The sequence below is a fragment of the Lagopus muta genome, chromosome 6 (assembly GCF_023343835.1).
Source record: "Lagopus muta isolate bLagMut1 chromosome 6, bLagMut1 primary, whole genome shotgun sequence".
Classification (NCBI taxonomy): domain Eukaryota; kingdom Metazoa; phylum Chordata; class Aves; order Galliformes; family Phasianidae; genus Lagopus; species Lagopus muta.
The window spans coordinates 24,037,236-24,043,235 of record NC_064438.1 but is presented as its reverse complement, the minus strand read 5'-3'; the positions used below and the strand labels follow the sequence as shown (position 1 = coordinate 24,043,235).

The window sequence follows — 6,000 nt, the reverse complement described above, 5'->3', positions numbered from 1 at the left end:
ATTGCACTGATTTGTGCTAAAATCCTTTCTTCCAAGTACAAATATTTTTTTTATGAGGCATTCTTCCTGAATCTGAGATTTCTTCACACTCAACCTCTGTAAGGAACGAGCTGGTCAGTAGTTTTCCTGCCCTGCTCTGTAGTCAGTGCCAACCATAGGAATGCACAGCTTTTACGCAGTAACCTCATCGTCTCTGAGGGTTTGTTTTATATTTTGATTACCTATTGACATACTGCCATTAAAAATATATATATATATATTGCAGTTATTACAATTTTATGTGTTTTGTTTGTTTTTGTTTGTCAGAATATATTTCAGCATTCAGATGACTTCTACTCTTTTTATTTCTACTGTTTCCCATGTGTAAGTGTCCTTACTACCTTTTACAGTGTATAGCATACACACATTTTATTTCTACCTCTGGTACATCATTTTCATGCAATTTCTAAGCTTTTCTCCCTTTAGCTGCTTGTTTTATCTAACTTCTTGGCTTTCTGTGAGTTTTTCTTTTTAACATCTCATGTTACTACTGTGCATTTTTCATCTCTTTCTGTGCAATGAGAAGCATAAAACAACTGAATCTCTGGAGAGGCTTTTGGAGAAAGAAACATGAACCCTCGATAAGAAATAAAACTAATTCCATATATTAGTGTAGAAGAAATGATAAGTCATGGCTTGAATCAGTGATTGAGCACCTGATGGGAAGGCAGGGCTCAGCCCAGGGGAGCTCAGCTGCATGCAGTGCCCTTGAGTGACTGGAAAGATTGGAGCCAGGATCCACTCCTTCCCAGATCTCATTTAAAGGTTGGCAGGGGAGGCAAGGGGAGATTGCTGGAAATCCCTGTGTATCTGAGGTCTTCTGAAGGTAAGCTTTTTGTTTGTTTGTTTGTTTGTTTTTCTTCCTATGCCTCTGGTGGGTGTATTTGAGCAAATACTTGCTGCTGCTTGGGGCCTTGCTGCTCTCTTGTCTTTGTTAAAAAATTAACAAAATTTTTTATTTTGTTACACATGAGAAACTGCTTTCAGGTGAAGCTTCTTAATAAGTGAGCATCAAGCAGTTGAGTAAAAGCAATCGTGTAAAGCAATCTAGTTGAAGCTTCAAAAATACAAGAGGGTGTTTGTAGGGAAGCTATACAGCTTGGAAGCATACAATAATAGGCTAGAAATGACATGAGGTGTTTAAACAGATAATGTTCACTGTTTTCTTAGTGTGTCCTCTGCAAAGTATTTTGAAAATATATTGAAACACTTTTGAAAAGTGGGAGGTCTAGCTACTTTTTGTGAGTGCAGAAATTCAGTTGCTGACTTGTGTAAAAGCTCCAGTGTTGCTCACTAATGGAATACAAACTGCGTAGAAGCCAAGAGTTCTCTATTCCCCCACTATGGAGATTGCTACACTTTTGTTGCAAGTAGTGTTTGGTAATGGAACAGAGCATCTGGTCTTCATGTGTTCTCTTACGTGGGCTTATGAGGCAGTTGGGTACTATTAACACTCTAGACAAGGAACCAAGCATATAATTAAAGTCAGGTGGTCAAAGCTGACTGCTAAAAAGAAGGACCTTCATCCAGATTTAGGATTTGAAACAGATGTTGCAGTTCTCAGAAGTGTTTATTACCTGTGGTTCCCAGAAAGCCTGAGCATTCAGTTCTGAAAACTTAATTCGGAAGGAGGTGACACGTAGAATGTTTTGTGTTTCTGTGGCTCATTTCTATGCATCACTGAAGAAGTGCTTTGCATCAAATCCTGAGTGCTGTAGGTAGCAGTTACTGTGGTCTTGAACAGCACGTAGTTTATAGTGGAAATTGGACATTTTGTGAGAGAGGAGGTGGTTATCTTAACATTATGAATAATTATTGTTTTAGTGTTGCAGACTTTCAATATCAGAGTATAGTATGTACAGTGATGTCTAATAGCACAAAACAAGCACAGTGAATGTATGATGTTCTAAGTGTGTATTATTAAAAAACCTGGAAGAAACCTTCATGACTACCGAGTCTGACTACTGCTGGTCTGTGTGCTAGCATCATATTAGAAGAATGGGACAGACAGAGGCAGCATTCATAAAATGGTGATTACCTTTACAAGAGCACAGAAGAGACTTCTAGGACCATGTGGTTATATGAACTCCCTCTGTTGTTTTCTGATGTCTTCAATGTCTTGAGACCTGATATTGTGCATGATGAAGATGTGTTAGGAGGCCTTCTGTAGAAAATACATGTGTCAGGCGTTAATTTAGGATTTCATTCAAAATGTGAGGCTTAGAGTCAGAAAGCATTTCAAACACCAAGCTGTTCATGTTAGCTAGCAGTAACTTACAGGGGAAAAGGCAATATATTCGGTAATCAAGAGCTTCTTCTATCTTTCTCAATTGAAAAATGCTTTTCTACAGGTATATTGAAAGTTTGTTTGCTTTTGAAAGTTGACGGTCTTGCGTAGTACTTGCACAGAAGATATGAATGTTATCCTGATGTACCATAATATACACACGATCCTTTGCTGTGAGTCAGGGATGAAATGAGATCGCTGTCATAGTGAGGTTACATAGCATATCATCCCCTGGGAAGCGTTATCACCTATGTTGTCTGCAACTTCAGTTATTTCTTCCTTAAAGCTGTAAATACTACAGAATTTGCAGGCACTGCATCCTGCATGAGAAGAGATGCTATAGAGAAGGTCTGCAGAGCATGAGAACATTCTCCTGGTAAGCTGGTTAACCGCCTTCCTATTCTTTTCCATCTCCATTCCTAGCAGGAGGATAACAACCTCCCATTGTCCAGTGCTTAGCTTAAGGCCCACTACTTCTTGTAATTATTTCTTTTTTATGTCTTCAAAGTCATTATGTAGGAGTCCTTGTTCTCCCTGAAGTGAAACCAACACCTGGAGAATGAAAGTCCTCTAGACATAGTTTATAAACCAAAGAGAGGAGCTGGCCTTAAACTCAGAGAGGGAGTCTGTCACTTGTGGCAGCTAGCAACATCTGTGTTGATGATAAGCTGCAAAAGCCACTTGTAGATTGCATATTGCACAGAATAAGGGCATATCTGTTCCTGTTGATTGTTTGGTCCTAGTCATTCTGGAATACAAATGGTTGATTTGAAGTGTTTACCACCCCTTGGGACTAAATATCGTACCAGACACTGAAATTTCTTCTACTCTGAAGTAATAGACAGCTTTAACACAGGCCTGTCTCTGTGGAAGATGTGTTTTAGAAAAAAAATAAAATTGCCTAATGATTGGACTTTTCCATCTATATTAATGTGTAGCATCAGCTGCTCTCAGTAGAAACTTGTTTTGAGCAGAAATTGTTGAATGTAGATAGTATTTAAAGCTACACAAAGTGTGCTTGTGTGAGAAGTGAAGTATCTCTGTCAGTTATTGTATCAACACAGTGACATTGACATTCCTCCTCTTGCTGTAGATTGCCAGGCAGTTAGTCTTTGCCAGCTTCAGGAGGCAGTTCAACAACACTGTCAGTTGCTATTCCAGGGTATGTTGGAACATTAATATTGGTCTGATCTAGAGCAGTAGATATTGTGTAGATTGACTGTCAGGCTGGAAAGAAGGCCATGGGAGAAGTGGTAAGTTAGGCACTGTGGGATGTGTCTAAAGCTGGGCAGACAGACTTGAAATAGTGGTTCACAGCTCTAGGTAGATCTGTAGAGCTTCAGAGAGGTCCCTTGGTTCCCATCAGGAAATCAAACCACAGCTATCAAACATCTCATCTCTAGAACTACATTAATAAGGTATTGATCAAAGAGTTGGTATGCTGGCATGTACCTCTCATTAGGATAAATACTTGTGTAGCTCTTTCCTGTTGTGCCATTCAAGAAGCATACAGGTCAAAATGTTTTACTGTGGGATAGCCCCACCAAGTCTAAGCATTTTTACTATTATCTTGAGAGAAGAATCCACTGAGAGCACCGCTAACACTAAACATATCCCAGGACACTGTCTCTTCTTTTGATAGCAGGTATGTTATGACATCAGCTACTTCTGCAACACAATTTGCCTGAAGCCATGTGGCTGCACTTAATCAGGATGCACACTTGGTTGTAGCAGTAGATACCCCTGCAGGTAGGGCTCCCTATTTCATCCTTTCAGAACTGGGCTGAAAATAAAGACACAGTCATTGAATCCCAGGGTGCAGATCCTTAATGCAGAGGAAGCCCCAGAGCTGGTTACAGAGACAGCAAATCTCTACCAATAGCGCGTAAAGCTACATCCCAAGTCCACCTGCTGAAGTGCCACGTAGTGTTATTTCCCTCTGGTTCCCTCTACTTAACAGCAAATTTAAGTAGAGACACTAGTTAATTACTGACAAATATCTAGGACTGTTTAGTTGTGCACAGGCATCTGTTGACAAAAATGAGAATCAGAGGAAGGCATGAGACTCAGCATTAAAGGGGTGGAACTTTAAGCCTTGAAAGGACTCTGGGGAAAGCCTCATCAATGTCAGTGTGTTGCCCTTCCTAACTGCCGAAAAGGTGTGTTGGGAAGGTATGTAGGTTGGGCAGTAACTCCTGTTCAAGTTATGCTGGATGGAGTGTGGGAATTAAGCTGGGAGAGGGTGGTCTTCTGGAGATCTCCAGGAGCTCCTGATAGAAGTGCAGGGTGGAATGCGAGATTGGAAAGACTGGATATTTCATACCTTACTTAACTTTACCCTACCACTGGCTGGGCTGAAGAGACTCTGCTCTAACATCTGGGAAAGAAATTACTTTTACCTTTTTTTCTCCTCTGTCTCAAGGAACAAACTGCTTACCTGTTCTCCCCTGCAAGTGAGGGACAAATTAACTTATAGCAATGAGTGCAGGAGTGGAAAGATGAGAGAAAGAAGAAAGCATTTCATGGTGAGAATGTAGGAAGGGAAAATACCATGTACTCCAAAAGTAGCTTGGAATCTCAGCAAAATATTAACCGAGCCAATATTTAATTAAGGCTTAACACTGTAAGAAACAGCTTATGCTGAAATAAGTCTTGCTATCTCAGTTCAGCTCCTCTGATATTGTTCTTTCTGTGTTTTGAGCTTGGAGGCTGCTAGCTGACTTGCCCCTGTTATTAATTATGAGAAGAAAGTTTAGTGTAATGAAGGGAAATTGCAACATGTGGGATAAGTTCATTACAGGATTTTGGCCAGAAGCACGGGTTAAAGAAAAACTATAGCTTTGCAAGCATTATGCATGGGTATGTCATGTTCCTGTAAAACAATTGCATTGCTAGTGTATGCTGAAAGAAAAGAATTCTTTAAAATCAGAAGTTCAAAAATACTCTGAAGATACGGAGATAGCCAAGTGGATTCTATTATTTATGATATGGATTAAATATTATCTGTAGCCTTGTTCTGGCATCCTGAGAACAAATTACCAGTGATTCCAAATGTCAGCAGAATCTAGCAGCGGAGCTTTGCTACTTGCACCGTTCAGAGTGCTTGGCACAGGTTCAGAGTAGAAATGTATCTGAATGCTTCTGAAATCTGGGAAGCCCATATGTGAATCCAGTTATGTATCCTGGCATTTTGGCAGGAAGAGTTTTCTATTACAAGACTCTGAAGCATACAAAAAAATATTGCTTTCATGCTGTATAACTAAGGGCATGTGGAATGCAACAGCTTTGTTTAAGTAAACTCAAAAGTTCAAGCCCACTTATTTTCCTTTCTTTTTTCTCATTCAAATTATCAAAAATTGCTTTCAGTGCCAAATACGTGTTTTTTCATGAAATGCAGCTTCCAGTTTCTTTAAAGGCATTGAGTCTGTAGATTTTTTTTCAATCATCTCATCTGAGTTTTGATTTTGAAACCATTTAAGAGTGCATGCTTTCACAATTTATTTGGCATGAAGTGCTTTCAAATCTTTAGGTTTTCTTACCATACGTTTAGTTTTGCATCATTATATGATTGAACTGATTACTTCTATTACATTTTAAAATTGAACTGAAATAGTTTCTTCACTCTCACAGAAGGCAATCTCTGATTAAAGAAGTGAAAATATGTGAACTTCAGA

At 39.3% G+C, this 6,000-nt stretch overlaps 1 protein-coding gene across 1 annotated transcript in view; it reads left to right on the top strand.

Moving 5' to 3' along the window:
• Positions 1-756: 756 nt before the first annotated feature.
• Positions 757-6,000, top strand: part of LOC125694298 (transmembrane protein 263-like) — a 198,777-nt gene continuing 193,533 nt past the window's right edge. Inside the window, exon 1 of the mRNA XM_048947256.1 lies at positions 757-865. The gene's annotated coding sequence lies outside the window, so the exon portion shown is untranslated. The remainder of the gene's footprint in view (positions 866-6,000) is intronic.